Source organism: Phocoena sinus, chromosome 10 (genome assembly GCF_008692025.1).
Source record: "Phocoena sinus isolate mPhoSin1 chromosome 10, mPhoSin1.pri, whole genome shotgun sequence".
NCBI classification, from domain to species: domain Eukaryota; kingdom Metazoa; phylum Chordata; class Mammalia; order Artiodactyla; family Phocoenidae; genus Phocoena; species Phocoena sinus.
In genome coordinates this window covers 100,712,595-100,734,743 of record NC_045772.1, presented here as the reverse complement: position 1 = coordinate 100,734,743, position 22,149 = coordinate 100,712,595, and the positions used below count along the sequence as shown (strand labels likewise).

Here is a 22,149-nt window from a genome sequence, read left to right as displayed (position 1 = left end):
AAAATACTGAGTGGAGTTCCCTGTGCTATACAGCAGATCCTTGTTGGTTACCTATTTTATATACAGTAGTGTGCACATGTTAATCCCAAACTCCTAATTTATTCCTCCCCCCCAACATTTTTAAGATTCTGTTCATTTTGTTAAAGGGTTAAATATGTCACTAGGGACAAGAAATGTGCTGCTATCTTAAGTCCTCTATGAAAAGATTAACAATAGACCAAAATTTTAAAATCCAATTCAAGTAAAATTTTGCAGAATCTATCAAATTTTAAATGTGTATACCTCTGACCTAGAAGTCTCGCTTTTAAAATTATTCTCTGTGAGACATATTTCACAAGTTTAAAGTTATATGTGCAATGACGTTCAATTATTATATTATTTTGTGCCAGCAAAAAAGAGACAACTTAAATTTCCACCAAGAGACTGGTTAGATAAATTATATCTCCATACTATAAAATAGAATACAGCTGTGAACAAAAATTTTAAGTAAATCTCTGTATCTGACAATCTCTATAAAGACATCTGTGACATACTGTGAGGTGGGAAAGAAAGCAAGTTACAAAAGAACTGTGTAATACAATCTCATCAGTAGACAAAAGTATAGACATGTATGTTGGCAAACACACAGAAATGATTTGGATAGCAAGAAGCTATTTCTGAAAGGTCATATAGAGCTACTTTTTCCCTTGTATATATAGGTACTTCTTTTTTTCTTTTCTTTTTCAATTGTTTTAACAGTGAGCATGTATTACTTTTACTCACACACAAAGTCTCCCTACAACTAAGGGCTTCAATAAGCCCCTCAACCATTCAACACTATAATATGGTAATGAATGGGCTAGGCCCCTTACTAGGAGGTTAAAAACAACCCTACAAGTTAAAGGAAGCACAGATGTCTCTGCTTCCACCCTCAGCATGTAGCATATCAGTTTTGTTAACACCAGACATCAGGTTGTATGATCTTAATCTGATTCTCCTGGAGACCAAAAAGTATAGAACTGTGAGGCTAAAGCAGCACAGTTTTGATGACATACCAACAAGAAAGAGCACCTCTGCAAGGAGCAGCCATGACACACCTGTCACAGTTGCTGTTTCATTCTTTTTTAGGGAAGGGTGAGAAGCTTGAGTAACTCAGTTACAATCAAGGTAATTGTGGTTTTTAATAATTGTTATCAATCATTTAATCAAGTTAATTGTAAGGTCTATCAAAGTTCTCAGCATGACAAATATCTTGTCAAGCAGATACTTAAAGCAAACACAAGGTTATTTATTAATCACAGTTGTCCTCTACTTACATCAGCAACTTGAGCTACTTAGTTCAAAAGAGCCAAGTTCTAGGTTGTGTAGCCTTCCCCAATGACTCCGGTCCTCACTGCTATCTGATTTCTAAAAATCCTAAAATATTAAATTGTTTGGATGGTAGTTACATTGTCTTCCATTTTATACCACATCTCATACTACATTACGATCAATTCAACAAATCCTACCAGACTGATTAAACTGAACAAATACACTGAATAGACACACATGTTCCCAACCACGTATCTCAATTCTAAAAATCTCTGAAAACCCCAAAATTTTGTAACTAATTTGGTGACAACATCACATCTGAACTTATACTGAAATACCAATGTGTTTGATGAAGGAATTGGAGGGTGCCCCCCACCTTGCTTGGAAAGTTAGATAATATATAGTATATGCATCACATCACCTTTCTAAAATCTGAGAAATTCTGAATTCTGGCCCAAAATATCTTGGATACAGACCTGTGTATTGGATAAGAGTAAACATTCACATCACTGTTGGTAAAGACATTTATAACCAGCGAGAGCTATGCAAAGCGTTTTTAACTCTACAATTATTTATTAAACTAGGTAGTGAGTACACAGATATTTATGAATTAGACAATTCTATCTTTTTGCATGTCTGAAACATTTCATAAATTTAAAAGTTTAAGTGAAAAATTATAAGTACCCAATGTTTTATTTTCTTCCTTAAAATAATAAAAGCATTTGTATCGAAAGTGTTTATTTTCATCCTTAAAAAAATAAGAGCATTTGGGAAGCAGCAAGTTTGAAAATGGTTAAGGGTCTTAAAAACATTCATATCTTTTGATCCAATAATTCCAAAAACAGAAAACACATCTATTTAAATGACCCAAAATGTAGAGAAAACCAGCTACATTATGACTTATGATATACAAGCTTTACTAGTACTCATTCAGTTGGAAAATGTTTAAGTGAAATCTTTATGATTTAACATGCCATCTACAAAAAACATTTATAACCAATGTCTGTCATAAAAAGTTTATAATACAGTAAGTGAAAGTGGATACACATTTTGACATACAGCATACTCTCAATTTTGAAAATACAGTTGACCCGTGAACAACACAGGTTTAAACCTCACGGGTCCACTTACATATGGATTTTTTTTTTCAACAGTAAATACTACAATATTACACAACACATGGATGGCTAAATTTGCGGACATGGAGGAATCCCTGTCATGGAGGGCCAACTGTAAGTTATACACAGATTTTCGACTGCAGGGAGGGTCAGAGGCCCCCACTGGTTCAAGGATCAACTGTATACATATAAGCATAGCAAAAAGAATGGTAGGAAATCTTTCTTCTTAACAGTTGCCAAAATTTTCCAAAAGGAAAGAAAAAAAATGTTTAAAAAGAAACAATCTTTAAGCCACTGTAAATTAAGGTGAACATTTCTTCCTTTTGGACCTGGTGTCAAAAAACCTGCCCAGCACAGCACTTCTGTGAAAGCCCGCGTGCAGCAACAAAGACCCAATGCAGCCAAAAATAAATAAATTAAATAAATAAATTTACTTTTTAAAAAAAGTCACAATTCCTTCCTCTTTGACCTAGTAGAGTCCATTTTTCTCCTCTTTGTTACCATGCTTCCCTGAATACCATGAATTACCAAGGGGTTTTTTTCATCATAATCCCTTACATGTTTGTACCCAAATGTAGAATTATAGACTCTTAAATTCTATAGATTTAGCCCAGAATACAATGAAATGATAAATTTAAAAGTATCCAAAGCAATTCAAGCAGAATTCACCAGTTCCTGGAATAACCAAGAAAAAGAACGTGACCATAATACATTTCAAGGTTCCAGAATTAAAACAGTTTTTCTACTACAAAGTCCACTTAAGTGAAACTTTACAAAAGAAATACCATGTTACACTGCACATTAAAAACAAACAAAATATCATTGTATAAGGCAGTTAACATAGTGTGTGGACCATAATGAGCAGTCATCAGTATGAATAATAAGTGTATTTCCTCTATTTTAAGATATACTTTTCTTCATAATTTAAAGTTTCAGAAATTGGGATTCAGCTCATAACAACATGTAAAATTAAAATAGGGTTTTTTCCCTAAAAAAAAGAATAAATTATTAAATTGATGGTACACTCCACAAAAAAATGGCAACTAAGAAATGAGGAGACAGGCACTATACATGGTAAATACTTGCCACGAATACTTCCTTTAACCCTTCTGGCAAACCTTTCAGGAGAGAGATTTTATCATCCCATTTCTAGATGAGGAGACTACGGCTTAGAAAGTCTCAGTAAGTTGCCCAAGATCACACATCTGACTCTAAACTCAGACTCTCAACCACTGCAATGTGCTGCATTCTCATTTACTATTTTACTCTCACCAGATAGATTTACAGATTTCTTTCTTTTTTTTTTTTTTTGCGGTACGCGGGCCTCTCACTGCTGTGGCCTCTCCCGTTGCGGAGCACAGGCTCCGGACGCGCAGGCTCAGTGGCCATGGCTCAGGGGCCCAGCCTCTCCGCGGCATGTGGGATCTCCCCGGACCAGGGCACGAACCCACGTCCCCTGCATCAGCAGGCAGACTCCCAACCACTGCGCCACCAGGGAAGCCCCAGATTTCTTTTTTTAGTGGAGCACAGAGAACTTAATATTGGGCTGTCCTAAATCAAGCTTGTTTTTTTATCTCCACATTCCTCACAGTCCCCACCATCTACCTGTCTATTCCTACACCTCTTACCTGAGCTCCAGACCTGAATTTCCAACTATCAAGTGAATGCAACTGATTATTCCAGAGCTGCACTGTCCAATGGTAGCCACTAGCCACATGCGGCTGTTGAGAACTTGAAACGTGCTAGTGAGACTGAGGAGCTGAATTTTTAATATTATTTTATTGTAATTAAAAGTTAAATGTAAAAACTGGTAATTCAGTTACTGAAAATTTTAAGCATGTTTGAAACAAGTTGGATATGTGAATCTATTTTTTCAACTGTAAATTTTTATGAACTCTAAATACAGATCAAGTATTTCTGATACAATCTTTGCATCTGAATTAAGATATGCTATAAAAGTATACAATTGATTTTAAATACTTAGTATGAAGAAATAATGTAAAATGGGTCATTAATAATTTTTTAAATGACACGTTTCAACATGTTGAAAATGACATTTTGGATGCACTGGGTTAAATAAAATATATTATAAAATTATGAAATCTAACCATTTCTTCTTACTCTATAATGTGGCCACTCAAATTTTCATTACGTAAGTGGCTCATACTACATGTCTACTGGACAGTACCCTTCCGAGAGATTCCTGTTGCCCTCACCACAGCCATCAATAGCTCAATGAATGGCATCACCATCCCTCTAGGGCGGTGCGTCCTACAGAACCTTCTCTGTTCATGAAAGTGTTGCGTATCTGATGATGACTGGATGGTGGTGGTGATAATTGTTTCTGACTCACAGAATCCCTAGGTTACTGTGGAGACAGAGTTCTTAGGAGACTGGAGAATACCACCTATTATTTTGACATTCCTCTGGGGGAAGAGGTAGTCGGTACCAAAAATTGCAGACAAGGGTTAAGCAGCAAAACTTTCTGTGACAACGACAATGTTCTATATCTGCACCATCCAATACAGACGCCACGAGTCCCATTTGGCTACTGAGTACATGAAATACGGCTAGTGCACCTGAGGAACTAAATTTTAAATCTTAATTCATTTAAATCAGTTTAAATTTAAATACCCATATATAATGGCTACTGTATTAGGCAGCACTGCTTCTAACCTACCTGCTCCATCTGGAAGTCTGGAAGTCACCTTAGTCTCCTGCCTCACCACCAACTGCCCCTTCTCCCACGAAGTACACACACACACACACACACACACAGATATTCAATTAGCCAGCCCTGTGTTCTTTAAAGCTTTCATTTCGGTATGCTTCTCTATCCCCACTGTCACTACTTTCTTTTTCTGTCTTTAACAAGATTAAGGCCACAGCCTCCTAGTTGGCCTCCTCACTTAGCCTCCTCCTACCCACTCCCTGTAAAATGTAAATAAAATTTGTTATTTCCTTTACACGAAAGTCTCCAAAGTCTTGGCATTGCCCCAAGGTAAAACTCTAGACTCTAACATGATCGACAAAGCCCTCCATGATCCAAGCCCCATTTCCAGCCTCATCTTTCACCACTCCCGTCCACCTCCCAATTCTTGCTCATATCATTAACCCTCATCATGCTCTATTAAAACTGCCTGTGTACTTGTCTCCTTCAATGTCTCTAGCATCCTGAGAGCAGAGACAGTGTCTCAAAAATTATATTGCTAAGACAGAGCACAATAAACAATACACAAATGAAGCATACTAGAGTTTCTATAAATATTTTTTGAATGAGGGAAGAAAAGGGAAAAAAGAAAAAAAAGGAAACAGATGTGTACTCTGGGACAACTATGAAAATAAAAAATTTGTAAAGCAGATATTTTTGCTATATTATTTAAAAGAATTTTAATATGAATTTAAGTAAAGAATCAACCCCTAATTTCAAGGAAATCCTGATTGGTGCTTTTAAGAAAGGCATATAAAAAACTTGCTATGTAGAAATACATACTATTATCTTCATTTGTGAGTTTAAACCTGAAGAATAATTTATATCCTTTTTTTTTCTTTTTTTTTTTTTTTTGCTGTACACAGGCCTCTCACTGCTGTGGCCTCTCCCGTTGCGGAGCACAGGCTCCGGACGCGCAGGCTCAGCAGCCATGGCTCACGGGCCCAGCCGCTCCACGGCATGTGGGATCCTCCCGGACCGGGGCACAAACCCGCGTCCCCTGCATCAGCAGGCGGACTCTCAACCACTGCGCCACCAGGGAAGCCCTTTTTTCTTTTTTAATATTTACTTTTATTTATTTATTTGGTTGCGCTGGGTCTTAGTTGCAGCAGGCATGTTCCTTAGTTGCAGCTCACCGGCTCCTTAGTTGTGTCATGCGAACTCTTGGTTGTGGGATCTAGTTCCCTGACCAGGCATCGAACCCAGGCCCCCTGCACTGGGAAGGTGGAGTCTTATCCACTGTACCACCAGGGAAGTCCCTATATCCATATTCAATTAACTTATTTTCAATAACCAGGAATATAGATAGAAATTGCTGCTCTATTAAAATCAAGAAATACTAAGCCTAAGCAGTACTCCAATTACTTCAGGATGGATTCAGAAACTTGGCAATACTAGAAAATTAACAGCAAACCACTAGAAAAAACCACCAGAAAAAATCAAGTGAAATGTCCAATAACACCACTTTCAATAACTCCTTCTACTTTATAACTTTCTACTTATGCATGGGAGAAAAATATCAAGCAAAATTCAGCCTAAATTTGATACAGCAGTTTAGAAAGGGATGCAAAACTATCTGAAATATTCGAAATTATCTGCCACTAATGAAAGCGAAGTGAATACTGCCATGAGGGTAGAAAAGTCACCTGTGTGGCATCTGAAGGGATGGGTCCTGAAAGATCTGAAGGGATGTACGCAAAAAGACTGTTGCAAAACACAGCTACTTTTTGTTTCAGAAGAAATCCTGAGCCTCTCGGATCTTTAATAACTTCTTACTGATTAATCATAAGTTCAACTTAGTCTTTCTTCCTTGAAAGAAAAGGTCAGCAACAGTAAATTCTATATGTATGAGGAGAAAAATCATACATATACATAACACAAGGGGAAAAAGTCAGGTAGAAATCAATTTTAAAACCTGTGTAATCAACCACATTAACAGGTTAAAAGAAAAAAAGACTGTCTCAATAGATATGAAAATGTATCAGGTAGATTTTAACATTTATTAATGATTAAAAATATTAACAAATTAGGAAGAGAAGGAAACTATCTCAGTCTAACAAAGGATAGGTGCAAAGGCAAACAAGTGTCTGTAGGGGAACAGGCACCTCTGCTGCTGCATGTCTGGTGACCTGTTAGCATTCTGAGTCTAGGCAGAATGCTTCTGACCTCCTCCTGCCCCCCATGCACCACCCCCAGCCCCGCCCCACCACCCAGACCAGGAGAGGATGGGAGGCCTACAAGAGGCAGCTACCAGGCCATCTCCCACAGTTCCCCTCTCTCCCTTGGAGGCTGTCATGAGAGAGTTTCTCATTGCTGCCTGGAGTCTGATGAGGCAGGAGACTTTCAGCCCTACCCATCTCAGAAAAGAGCTGTAGAATATGAAATCACGTAGGGGCAAATTAGAATGGGCTCCTTAGCAATAGGGCATCCCACAGCTCACTGTAGTCATCAGCAATGGTTTTGTTTTGGTGTCATCCTTTTTGGCCTATGGGACAAGAGTCATAGAGAGCTGGCACCTTTGGCTCCACTGCCCATGTAAGTGATAAACTGTCTAACCTGGAAGCGTTCGTTGTATCTATACTGGTCAAATCAGTCAGGCCTTGGCCTTGGCCTTGCCTTGCCTTGTGTGTGTGTGCCTGTCAACACCATACTTCACAGTGAAGAATTAGCTGCCCCAGCAACCAATGATTTGCCTTTTCTAGAAATTTCATGTAAATAAAATTATAAATGGCAGTTTTTTCCCTGAGCAAAACATTTCTGAGGTTCATTTATGTTGCTAAATGTATCAGTAGTTGTTCCTTCTTATTACTCAGTAGTATTCCATTATATGAATATACTGTATTTTGCTTATCAGCTCATCAGTTGATGGACATTTGGATGGCTTCTGAGATTTGCTATTAAGAATAATGCTGCTATGAATATCTGCACACAAGTCTTTGTGTGGACATGTTTTCATTTCTCTTGGCTAGATACCTGAGTTGAATGGTTGAGGACATACAGTAAATACATGTTTAATTTAAGAAATTACCCAACTGTTTTCCAAAATGAGTGTAATATTTAACATTTCTACCAACAATGTATAAGAATCTCAGTTTCTCCACATCCTTGCTAATACTTGGTACTTCAATCTTTTGACTTTACCATTCTAGTGGGTATGCAGTGGCAACATACTGTGGTTTTAATTTGCATTTTCCTAATGAACAATGATGGTGAGCATCTTTTTCAAGTGCTTACTGCCATCAATATATCTTCTTTGGTAAAGTAACTATTCAAATCTTTTGCCCATTTTGGGGGGGTGATGTTTATCTTTTTTTTTTGTAAGAGTTCTTTAGATATTCTGAATGTTAAGTCCTTTACCAGATATATGATTTGCAACTACCCTCTCCTGATTTGTCTTTTGTATTTTCTTAATGAATTCTTTTGAAAAGCAAAATTTTCTAATTTTGATAAAAGCCAATTTATCAATATTTTTCTTTTATGAGTCATGTTTTTGGTGTCATATCTAACCCAAGGTCTCAAAGATTCTCCTATGCAGTGAGGCTTGAGGTTCATTTTTTTTTTGCATACTGAGATCTAACTGTTGTAGTACCCTTTGTTGAAAAGTCTATCCTTGCTTCCACTGAATTACCCTCCCACCTTTGTTGAAAATTAATTAACCATATATGTGTGTTTATATCTGGACTCTCTACTTAATTCCATTGATGTCTATATGTCTCCATGCTGATACCACTCCTGTTACTGACCATGACAGTCGCTGACAGACAATTAATGTCAAGACATTCCTGGAAAAACACAAGGTGGGAGCACTTACTCTACCAGGTATGAAGACTTACTATAAAGCTATAGTAACTAAGACAGACTGGCACTGGACCGAGATAGAGAAACCAGTAGAACACAACAGAGAGCCTCGATTTATTACAAAGCAGTTGAAAAAGGAAGGAACTGTCAATAAATGATGCTGAGAAAATCAGGAACCAAACGGGAAAAAAATAAACCTCACAGCATATGCAAAAATCAATTATAGGCAGATCATGCTGCTGTATGAGAAAGGTAACTTGCAGAAAATAGAGTAACAAAAGAGTAACTTCATGACCTCAGAGTAGGAAAAGATTTCTTAAACAGGACATAAAAAGCACTAACCATATAAAGGAAAATATTAACTGGACTACACTAAAATTAAGAATCCAGTTCTTCAAAAGACACCATTAAGAGAACAAAACAGCAAACCATAGAGTAGAGTGGAAATATTCCCGACACAAATAACCAAAGAAGGGCTCATTTCCAAAATACATAACTCCTATAAATTAATTAGAAAAAGAAAGAAAATCCAACAGAAAACTGAGCAAGATATCTGAATACGCACTTCACGAAAGGTTCTCCAAATGACCAAAAGACAGAAAGGTATTTAACCTCATTTGTAACTGGTGAAATGCAAATTAAAACTATAAGATACCACTATAAATCAATCCACCAGAACGGCTGAAATTAATAACACTGACAATAATGGCAAGGATGCAGAACAAAAAGAAACTCTCAAATACTGCTTCAGGGCATGTAAGCTTGTACAACTACATAGGAATAGTTGGCACTTATCTAGTAAAACTGCACACATGCATACTCTATCACTGAGCACTTTTTTTTTTTTTTGCGGTACGCGGGCCCCTCACTGCTGTGGCCTCTCCCGTTGCGGAGCACAGGCTCCGGATGCGCAGGCTCAGCGGCCATGGCTCACGGGCCCTGCCGCTCCGTGGCATGTGGGATCTTCCCGGACCGGGACACGAACCCGTGTCCCCTGCATCAGCAGGCAGACTCTCAACCACTGCGCCACCAGGGAAGCCCCCTATCACTGAGCACTTTTATTCCTGGCTATGAAAGCATCAAAAATACATGCACCAAAAGACTTGTGTAATAATGGTCATAGTGGCATAATTCATAATGCCCCAAAACTGGAAACAACCTAAATATCCATCATTAAAATAATGAATAAGTTGTGATGAACAGAATACTATTTAGCAATGAAAATGACTAAACCACTGCTACACACAACAAATCTAAATCTCACAAAATGTTGAGTCAAAGAAGCCAGACATAAAAGAATGTATACAACATGATTCTATGTATATAAAGTTGGAAAACAGATAAAACTAAATAATAGAATTATATGAAGAAAAGCAAGAAAATGATTCCCGTGAAAGTCAGGACAGTAGTTACCTTTATAGGGGAAGGAATGGGTTGTGATTGGTAAGGGGCAAAGAAAGTTTTTAGAACGCTGGCAAGGTCCTAATGTTTGACCTAGATGATGGTTATACCAGTGTTTATTCCATAAGTTTTCAAACTATACATTTGTTTTATACACTTTTCTCAATGTGTGTTACATTCAAGAAGGGCTTCAAGAGGGAATTAATTCCTTCAATTGATAAGTTATATTCCCATAATAAAATTATGTTTAAGGTCCAAACTTCTACTTCGTGAAATGTTTTCACAATTTCAGAGATGTTTAACTGAAGTTCAGACAATGAGTTACCTAATTTCCATGAAAAGGGCTTTTAAACAAAAAAGAAGGAAAAAATGAAAAGAATATATAGACACACACATAAAGGGGCTGTCAGATGGGAACCACTGTCTATTCATCTCGCAGCACATCATATTAAAGAAAGCTAAAAGGAATACAAGGTTTAGCTTCATTCTGGGTGAACCACTAAAAATGAGAGTTCATATGGACTTCAGGTGACAGTGATGTGTTAATGAAAGTTCACCAGTTATAATAAATGTCCCACTCTGGTGGGAGACTGATAATGGGGGGAGGCTATGCATGGATGGGGGCAGGGATTCTATGGGAAATCTCTACCTCCACTCAATTTTGCTGAAAACCTAAAGCTGCTCTAAAAAATAAACTCCTTAAAGTGTTCAAGAGTTGCTATATCTCTAAAGCACAGCTCTGATCATGTGTCTCCTAATTAAAAACCTTCAATAGCTAGCAACACAGTATCTCAAGATTGGAAGGAACCTTAAAAATTACTCATTCGATGCCTGGAACACAACAGGGGATGCAGTACCTCATAAAAACATTCACACCATCACTGGACAGCAATGACTTACAAAGTCCATAGGGCATAGTAAAATGGAAGGTTGCAGGAGAGGAAAAATCAAGAACACTACATGTATTTCTGGCTTGAACAACTGGTAGTGTCATTTAACAAATTAAGGAACATCAGAAAAGAGAGGAATCATACATTTAGTTTTGGATGTGCTGAGTGTAAGGGGCATCCAAGTGGAAATACTGGATAACAATAGCCCTTAGACACAAAAGAGGTAAAAGCTGAAGATAGAAAAACGAATACTCAGCATACAGATGAAAAATGAAATAGAAAATGAGATGAATATGACCCAGCAATCCCACTACTGTGCATATACCCTGAGAAAACCATAATTCAAGAAGAGTCATGTACCACAGTGTTCATTGAAGCACTGTTTACAATAGCCAGGTCATGGAAACAACCTAAATGCCCATCAACAGATGAATGGATAATGAAGGTGTGGCACATATATACAATGGAATATATTACTCAGCGATAAAAAAAAAAAAAAAAATTGAGTTATTTGTAGTGAGGTGGATGGACCTAGAGACTATCATACAGAGTGAAGTCAAGTCAGAAAGAGAAAAACAAATACCGTATGCTAACACATATATATGGAATACTAAAAAAAAATGGTTCTGAAGAACCTACGGGCAGGACAGGAATAAAGAAGCAGATCTAGAGAATGGACACGGGGAGGGGGAAGGGTAAGCTGGGACGAAGTGAGAGAGTGGCATGGACATATATACACTACCAAATGTAAATAGACAGCTAGTGGGAAGCAGCTGCATAGCACAGGGAGATCAGCTCGGTGCTTTGTGACCACCTAGCGGGGTGGGATAGGGAGGGTGGGAGGGAGATGCAAGAAGGAGGGGATATGGGGATATATGTATATGTATAGCTGATTCACTTTGTTATAAAGCAGCAACTAACACACCACTGTAAAGCAATTATACTCCAATAAAGATGTAAAAAAAATAAAAGGTTTGTACTGAAAAAAAAAAAAAAGAAGAAGGAAAATGAGATGAGCCAGAGAAATTCAAACATTTAATGAATGGTAGAGAAAGATTCAACAAAGGTGACTGGAAAGAGAGTCCAGAGAACCAGGAAGGAGAACAGAAGCATAATCTAAAGATCCCAAAAGAAGTGAGAGTTTTACAAAGGAAGGAGAAATCTACTGTGTCAAACACAGCTGTAGTGGGCAAGCTTAAAAATGGCTCTGAATGATGTCTACCTCTGAGTATCCATGCTCTTGTGGAATCCTCTCTTGCCTGTGCCGGACCAAGTGACCCCCTTCAAATGAACAGGATACAGCAAAAGTAACAGACTGTCACTTCTGAGGTTAGGTCACAAAAAGAATGGCTAGTAACTCCCCTCCTCAATCTCCTTGATATAGGGCTCGACCCATGTTGTGAGTAATCCTGTGCAGAGACCCAAATGGCAAAGAGACTGAGTTCTCCATTCAACAGCCAGCAAGGACCTCAGGCCTGCCACGCGCCACATGCCTGAGCTGGACTCAGACCCTCCCCCAGCTGAGCTCTGAGATGACCAGTCCTAGTCAACATCTGAGTGCAGCCTTATGAGTGACCCTGAACCTCACACACCAAACCCAGATGCCTGCCAAAGAAACTGTGAAACAATAAATGTTTGTTGTTTTAAGTTAAGTTTGGGGGTAATTTGTTACATAGCAATAGACAACTAGTACAGATGCTAAGAGGTTAAATAAATGGATAGAAAAATAGCCAGTGTATTTAAAGAAAGCCATTAGTAATCCCAGCAAACATTTCAGTGAAATTGTGGCAACAGAAACAAGACAAATAGATTGAGAAGAAAATTACAGGTGAAGAAATGGAAACATAAAGCAAACATAGACAACTCTCTCAACAAATTCTGGCTGTAAAGCAAAGAGCAAAGCAACTTAAAGCAAAAGGCAAAGAAAGTATGAAGTTGGAGAAGAATCTGTTGTCAAAAATGAGAGACTTTTCTTAAAGTTTAAGTGATGATAAAAACAAGCCAGTTGGGGGACTTCCCTGGGGGTCCAGTGGTTAAGACTCCGTGCTCCCAATGCAGGGGGTCCCAGTTCGATCCCTTGTCAGGGAACTAGATCCCCCATGCCACAACTAAGACCTGGCGCAGCCAAATAAGTAAATAAATATTAAAAAAAAAAAAAAAAGAAGCCAGTTGGGTGGGGAAATACACTCTCAAGGAACTTCATTCCATTACTAAGAAACTCCTCTAAAAGTTCTCAGTACCTCTCTGCCTTCACTGATAGCTGGCTTTCCCAGGATGCCTCTTCCCATGCAGCCCTTTCAAGTGGAGGCTATGAAGTCTCTCACGTGGCACACCCAATATTGGGAAACGAGGCAGTTACCCTTCTTTCTTCCACTGCCACCTCCAGACCACTATTCCTGAACCCTCATATAAAATCCTTGTTACTCTGATTTTCATGCTACTCAGTAACACAGTCTTCTACCTCCACCTCTTCACTATCAGCTAGTAATGAGCTGGACACCCTCCACACTCAGCGAGGCTATGCTGGCAGCTAGTTTACATCGCCACTATCTTCTACGCCACCACTCCTGGATCTTTCCAATACTATAAACCTGGATGAGGCAGCTAACACCAGTTCCTCTAACCCAGAGGTCCCCAACCTTTTTAGCACCAGGGACTGGTTTCATGGAAGACAATTCTCCCACGGCTGGGGTGGGGGTCGGGGGGCTGGTGGATGGTTCAGGCGGTGATGCAAGCGGTGGGGAGCGGCAGATTACACTTCGCTCGCTCGCCTCTCACCTCCTCCTGCCGTGCAGCCCAGGGGTTGGGGATCCCTGCCCTAACCCATCTTCTGCAGTAAGCAGATCTCCATTCTCTGCGTCTAGCCATTTACAACTAGTTGTGACTTCACTTAATTGTACCATTCTCCATTCAGTCATCAAATATTTAGTATCTGTTATTTGCTTAGTAGAGAACAAATGACAGTCCCTGTTCTCATGAAATCTAGGACATAATTTTTCATATTTTCCACAAAGACAGCATAAAAAGATCTAACTGAAGTCCAGACACATTACAACTACTACACTTCCTTGATTTATCAGTCTGGGAACCATGTCAGTTCTAGAAAACTAGAATTATTGTCTGATGTAACCTAGTGAATCCATGCTGTATCCCAGCAATCACCTTTCCCCTGACAAGGCTTCTAAAACTACTTTTTAAATAATCTGTTCTAAAATATTGCCATAATTCAATTAGATTCCTCAATCTGTAAGTGTGTAACTGTGCTGCCCTAAACAGTAACCACTAGTCACAGTGGCTATTTAAATTAACTGCAATAAAATTAACAATACAGTTTCTCAGTCACACTGGCCACATTTCAAGTGCTCAAAAAGCACATGTAACTAGTGGCTACTGTATTTGATGGTCAAAGATAGAACATTTCTATCATCACACAAAGTTCTATTAAACAGAGCTGGTCTAAACTTTTGGGTATTCACTTCCTTCTTCCCCAGAAAAAGTTAAAATGACAGATCCTTTTCCTGTCTCCCGAGCACTCTCTGGGGCTCCAAAATATCCTAAGGAATTCCATACTTCAGGATCATTATCACCATCATCAAAGTCACCATGATCAAAATCACCACCACCACAATGTCATCCTCAGGGCAGCTGATTTTTATTGAGTACTTACTGTATTCCAAGCATCTTATTAAAAGCTTTATGAGCATTAGCTCATTTATTCTTCACAACAATCACATCAGATAGGACTATTATTCTCATCTAATGAGAGTTTAACTGAGTTTTAGACAATAAAGTTTCTCATCCAGAGTTATATGGCTAGGAAGTGACAGCAATTCACAAACAGTTTAAGCAAATTAATCATGTAATTATTTTGCCTTTTTAAGACAACACACTTTTTCACAGAAAGGAGAAGTGATGCCCATACCTCACGCTAGCACTCAACATTCCAGCCAGACCAAACTATCTTCAGATCACTCTACCTGCCCTACAGCTTTCTTGCCTTTGGGTCCTGCACGTGCTGTTCCCTCTGCTTGCATCCTTTTCATCTGGCCAAATACTACTTATCCTTAAGATCTCATCTCAGATCTTCCTACAATCCATCCTATGAGCCCATTCATGCAACTAAATAAACCACTAACTAACTTGACTTTTACACAAACCTATGCTTCTATTCAATCAGAGAATATTAAAAGTAACACTAAATGGCTTCACTACCATTTAACTGGAAACAAAGTAAGTCACAAACGTTTTCCCCACATAATACGCAAAACAATACTTTACTTAAAACCAAAGGTCGGGGCCTCCCTGCTGGTGCAGTGGTTAAGAATCCACCTGCCAATGCAGGAGACACGGGTTCAAGCCCTGGTCTGGGAAGACCCCACATGCCACGGAGCAACTAAGCCCGTGCGCCACAACTACTGAGCCTGCGCTCTAGAGCCCACGAGCCACACTGCTCAGCCTGCACACCTAGAGCCCACACACCGCAACAAAGAATAGCCCCCACTCGCCACAACCAGAGAAAGCTGACGCGCAGCAACGAAGACCCAACGCAGCCAAAATTAAATTAATTAATTTTTTTTTTAAAAAAAGAGAGCTTTAAAACCAAAGGTCAGGGGAATGACTGCTAATGAGTTTGGGGCTTCTTTTTGGGAGGATGAAAATGTTCTAAAATTGATCGTGGTGATGAATGTACCAAAAGAATTTAATTGTACACTTGAATGGGTGAATCGTACGGTATATGGATTGTCTCTCAATAAAGCTGTTATTTAAAAAAAAAAAAAGGTCTGCAGGTAGCTAGACTTAAATTATAAAAACAAATATTAAGCCTGCAAAAAAAAATACATAGGGGATAAAAATACTTGTTATATTTATGCAATTTTAAAATAGCTAAATGCCGTGTTATTGCACAAAATTTCACTGGTTAGGAAAAACAAGAAACTGGAAACAGTGTCTGCCTTCAGGAGTAACTGGATGGGACAGAAGAGACTTATTTTTTTCCCTGTATACTTTTATAACTTCTGATTTGATACATGTATTAAAAAAATAAGTGTACATATAATTAGTAACAACAGTGTCATACCTCTCCTTAGTACAAGTATAAACTCCCAGGTTGCATATTTTGTTCTGAAAAGAATAAAGAGTGAAATATATATGTTTTTAAAAATCAGTCGAAGGAAGTAAAAAACTGAAAGATTCTTACATTTGTCTCATCTCACACTAAAAAGCATTTAGTCATTTCTCTGTTATTAGACATTATAATCAGGCAGAATTCTTTCTTACCCAACAGTCTGACACATCTTTAAACAATGACACAGCTGACCATTCCCTCCTCCTTGAAAACTTCCTTTCCTTCATTTGTAGTACATCACACTCTCCTGGTTTTCCTCCTACCTCAATAACCTCTTATTAATCTCCTTTGCTGAATTCCTCTTCATTTCCCAAGAAGGTGTCCAGAAGGTAAGTTCCATGAAGGTGGGAATTTTTGTCAGCTTTGTTCACTACTGTATTCCCAAAGGCTAAAAAAAGTACCCAGAACCATACTCAATAAATAACTGTTGAATGAATAAATGAATGAATCAGCACCTCCAGGCTCACATTTTGAAAAGCCATAGAAGTAAACTATATTCCACATAACCTTTATGCTTAATTTACTTTATTACATTATATTTCTCTGAAAATTGTTTATTAAAATTGTTTATTATTGGATTAGCCAAAATACTTCATTCCCTGCTCTTCCTCCATCAATGTGTTTTACACAGTATGTGCAAAACGCACATTTAACAGCTCTTATACTACTTCTAAAAGCATAAACATAGCATAGAAAAAGAGCAGTTGTTGCTATGGGAATTTTCACTTTTGTTTCTAGTACTGACGTTGAATTAACACAATGACATACTTATCTGATTTTAGTAATTAAAAAAAGGGGGGGACACCCCAGTAGACTTAACTAAGATATCACAGTAATGACTAGCAAGACACATTTCTTGAAAAATAAAACATACTAGTTTTCTCAGCCTTAAGAAATTCTAAAGAGAAATAGAACACTTCTACCCTACATTTTCCCCAAATCATATGATTGCATTCCAACAAGAAGAATCACATCCCACTGTGAGCCATGGAAATGTCATTTTAGCACTATACAAAGTTTCACCGCCATTTTAGTTCACATTTGTCCCCATGTGTACCCCATTAAATCAAAGTATAATTTATAAGCCAAAACCAGATATGTGAATTTTAATCTTTCCTTCTAAGTGACTAATCCAATATCAAAACTATTATTGTACCAACTTATAATTTGAACTGTCGGAATACAATTAAATCTTTAGTAAATTGGACCACACCCTTTCTCACTTAATAGCTATTATATCATCTGTTTCCTACAAATTTCGTCAAGCAGATGTATTTGCTAGAATAATCTGCTCATTAAGTAGGCATGTTAAAAAAAGGTACCTACTGACACTCACTCTGTATATTTCTCCCTCAGGTTATGGGAAAGCACTTCCCTGGCTATGTTCCCAAATAAATTGAGTAAGCCTTTGGAAAGTCACTGCTTAAACTCCATTTCATGACGGTTTCCCTTCCTCCATAAATGAATTACTGAGAGTCATGCCTACTTTCATCCATTACATAACAAATGTCAATCTCAGGGCCTGTTTTCCGAGGAAGAAATAGCTTAAATGATATTAACTGATAGGTAAGGCCAGTGAATACTGTAATCTAATAGGGAGCAGGAATCCAGAAAAGAAGATTCTGATTCAATGTGCTAGGTTGTGAAACACTGAAGTGAAGAACATTGAACACAGTTTACTCTTAGTAACATCTCCCTATACAACGACAGACACATGCCCCCAAAATGTTACTAAAGAGCATTTTAAAAGCACCTGACTCCAAGAACGTTTCTGAGAAATTGAGGGACCTACCAAAAAAAAAAAATTATTCCACTTCACTTTTAAAGTGTCTAATAAAGACACGTGCAATTGAGAAATTTTAGAAAGCCCCAATAATTAAGTGTTAATTAAGTGTAACTTTACAACAATTAAACACAAAATAGCTGTCAAGGTTTACTAAAACATGTGTTGTAAAAGACAGTTGTGCTTCAAAACATTTAAGCATGTTTCGCATAATTAGCGCCAACAGAACTATTCAAATTGTTCATTGTATCCATCCAAAGCAGTCAACCAGAACCACGTGCGACTACTCCTCAGAAACGTGTCTTCCAAAGCAACCACCTGATCCTCAGGCCCTCTCTTAAGGGGCCAGGATAGAGCTCTGAAAACGAGGTGGCATAGAGATCGTTCAGGCACAGAAGAAAGACTGGAAGATAACACCTTTAAGGACCTAAGTGTACTGGGACCTATTCCCCAATGTTGCTGCCAGAAGGAAGTTGTCTAACCCAAGATCTCGCTCTTCTTGAACGGTGTAGAACTCCAAACCCATCCACGCTCACACCCCGAGCCAAAAGCAGAGGGATTCTCCCCCCGTTCGACGCCCCACCCGCTCCGCCTGGAGGAAAAAAAGACCCCAAATCCTAAAGTAGAGATGTGAGACCTAGTGCAATACCTTCTCGAACTGCCTCAAAGGCAACATCCACAGCTCATCTTCCTTCTGGAAGCCAAGCCTCCATCTCCTACCTGACCACTTCACAGCAGGAAAAAAACCAGAATCCTCGTCTCTTTCAACGCTGTACATCAATACCCAAACCCCAGACCCAGCCGACCGCACCCCAGCCTCCCGGGGCTCCGCGAGACGTACACCTCCCCACCTCGCGCGCAACACCACGCCTCAGAAGCCGGGCGCCCGCAGCCACAGCCGCCGCCGCCGCCCCCGAGCTCGTCGGTGGGCTGGGTGGGGCCGCCCTCCCGGACGTCCCATCCCCCCCGCAGGGCGCGGAGGGGGAAGGGTCCCCACGCCTCACCTACGGCTCCGCCCTCCCCGGGGGCGCGCTGCCGGGACCCAGCCAGGGCCGTGAGGAGGAGCGGGCGGAGGAGAGCCGAGGGGCCTAGCGCCAGCAACGAGCGGGAAGCTTCAGGCGCCGCCCGATCCCGAGCTGCCGCCACCGCGGCCGTCTCACCCTGTTCAGGGCTGCCGGTGCCGGTGCCGCTGCCGCCCGGGCGCCGTCGCCGCCCCCAACGCCGCCGCCGCCACCGCCGCCGCCACCGCCGCCGCCACCGCCGCCACCACCACAGCCACAGCTCGGCCTGGGCGCCCGACGTCACCGCGCCCCGCCCCCTGCGCGATTTCCCCAGCCCCGCCCCTGGATGACGTCAGCGCTAGCCCCGCCCCCGCCCGACCGCGCCCGGGCGGCGTCCCGCAGCCTCCCGGGAGCGCGACTCGGGCGCGCGCGGGCCTCGGGCACTTTCCGGGGTCTGGCGGGCGGGGGCTCTGGGCTGCCGGCAGACGGCGGCGCACAAGCGCACACGGCAGGCGCGGGTCGGGCGGCATCTGTCTCCTCCCGCTTGCCGTAGGAGGCGGTGCGGCGCGGACAGTGGACCGCCGCCTCCGCCGCTGCCTCAGGGGGCCGTCTCGCAGAACCCGGGGCTAGCCGCCCCGAGGAGCCTGGCGCCCGCGGACAGGTGGGCTTCCCGCCCGGAGGCCCTCGGGCTGCCCGCACGGCCCGGGAGACACCGCCAACGGCCTTTTCGCGGTTCGCCTCGGCGGCCGGGGAGGGAGGGCGGGGCGGACGGCCGTCCCAGTCCTCGCGGGCGGCAGCTGGCCCGGCGTCGGGCTCCCCAGTTTCTGGTACCGAAGCTCAGACGGTTTCCTTGTCGGAGCCACGCACCGTTAATGTAAGGCCGTAAGTAAGCTATCGCTGCACTAAGAAAGTAAGAGTGATTTGAATCACGTTTTTTCCCGGCTGGCGATTGTTTTATCAGTAACTCTAAACGCCCTTGAGAGCAGTTGAGTCACCGCCAGCGTCCACGCCCTCGTGGCCCCACTGTCACTTGCCCGTCCCTCGTCGGGGTTCTCGTCCCTTCATTCGTCATCGCAGCCCCATCCCGCCCAGCGTCCCCCGGCCTGCTGTACAGTCGCCCCCTTCCGTAGGGTCCGTACGCGGCCGCCGCTGTCAGGACCGCTGCCGGGGGACGTTCGGTCCTGCCAAATGAAGCATCCTAAAGTGATTCATTTTCTCGAGCATCCGACTTCACTCAGGAATAAACCAACTTCCTTTGACTGTTTCTCACGATCCTTCTTATCTGACTGTTGATCCGCTCGTCCTGCTGCTCCCCAGCGGTGTGGTGAGATGAAGGGAAAGCAAAGTGGACTCATCTTATCTTTCTAGTTTCCATTCTGCCAGTGTCTACGTGTGTGACCTTGGGAAAATCCCATTACTCCTGGGTCCTGCTTTTCGTAACTGTAAAAGGGGGTGTGAACGAGATGTCTCAGATCTATCCCATTCCTGAAATGTGGGGATCTGAAGAGTGAGATGCTAAGCATTGTTATTCACGCACGGGAGTACTGTCAATATCACAGACACAGAAATTTTTTTGGTTTCCTTTTTGTCATTCCATTGTTCTTTTTTCTTATTTACTACTCTGCCCCACATATCTTTTTTTAAACCTACACTTAGGATTTTTTTTTTTTTAATTAAAGCTGGCTGAGTGCATGCATTCGTTGCCTCTTCTTCCTGGAACCCCATTAAAATGCTAACAAAGGAATGAAAAATGAAAGAAACCCGTACAAAACAGAAAATGGGAAGGGAGCCACCAAGGTTTTTTTTTTCTAATTTTACACACAGAAAGTGGGTGAGGTCTGATTAAACAAAATGGAAGAAACCATAATGTGGAATAGGCGTAGGGGGGGTACTGCAGCTGAAGAAGGAGGCCTACCTGCCAGAAGTGATTTAGAGAAACTGAAATTTGGAGACACTGACAAGACAGAGCAAGAGTGAGAAGCAGGGCTGAAAACAAGGACACTAAATAAAGGTCTCTATGTAGAACAGTGGAACCCTCCCTATACCTCAGATACAATAGCTAGGCATTTATCCCAGGCTAAAAGTCAAGCGTTTTCATCATCTCTGGGGAGCATTTAATGACTAAGAGTAGAGCATTCTTTATTCTGGCACAATAGCCAGTTTCCTACCCACTCACCCTAGAGGGAAGTTGTGCAAGTTGGCAAGACCCTCCCAAGTTCTAAAGATGCGTCATCAGCATCCAACTACTTCATCTTAAATACGAATGGGCAACCAGGAACTGTTAGGTGTTTAAGGGAAGTCTGCAACTTGGGGCTGGGGAAGGGAGGGAGAGGATAAGGAGAAAATGTGACCACAGAGGAAAAAGAAACTTCAGAGAACTTAAAAATATGCTCACAAACTTTTATTACAGGTATGAAACAAGGATAATGTACTCAGATAAGTAACAATCCAAGAACAAAAAGTAAGTCTTGAAATTAGAAATAGGAAATTGCCAAAATTATAAATTCACTGGAAGTGCTGAAAGGTAAAATCCGTGCAATTTTAAGAATAGAAGAAATATGCAAAGAGATGGAAATTGCAAGAGAAAATATAAGAAAAATAAAAAGTCTATCCAACAGGACTAATACCACAAGAGAAAGAGAAAAGAGAGTAAATAAAAGATGGAAAGTTACCCCAAAAATAATGGAACAAAATTTCCCAGAGCTGAAAATGTCCATTAGTGGAGAAAAAAAACAACTTTGTGAAATGTTAAAACTCTAAAGATAAAGAGAAGATCCTGAATTTCCAAAGGAAAAATGTGACCCATAGGGACCTCCCTAGTGGTCCAGTGGTAAAGAATCTGCCTTCCAATGCAGGGGACGCAGGTTCGATCCCTGGTCGGGGAACTAAGATCCCACATGCTGTGGAGCAACTAAGCCGGTGTGCCTCAGCTAGAGCCCACATGCCACAAACTACAGAGCCCACGCTCTGGAACCCATGCACCACAACTAGAGAGAAAGAACGTGCCTGCCACAACTGGAGAGAAGCCCGCAC

General features: G+C 40.9%; 1 protein-coding gene across 9 annotated transcripts in view; it reads right to left on the bottom strand.

Moving 5' to 3' along the window:
• Nucleotides 1-19,333, bottom strand: part of ERC1 (ELKS/RAB6-interacting/CAST family member 1) — a 391,788-nt gene extending 372,455 nt beyond the window's left edge. For 3 of the 9 annotated variants that reach the window (XM_032647173.1, XM_032647178.1, XM_032647182.1), the window contains exon 1: nucleotides 19,120-19,333. The gene's annotated coding sequence lies outside the window, so the exon portion shown is untranslated. Of the gene's footprint in view, nucleotides 1-18,764; nucleotides 19,038-19,119 lie in introns of those variants that run through there. The other 6 variants (XM_032647174.1, XM_032647179.1, XM_032647180.1 and 3 more) reach the window with 5 other exon arrangements.
• Nucleotides 19,334-22,149: the final 2,816 nt, after the last annotated feature.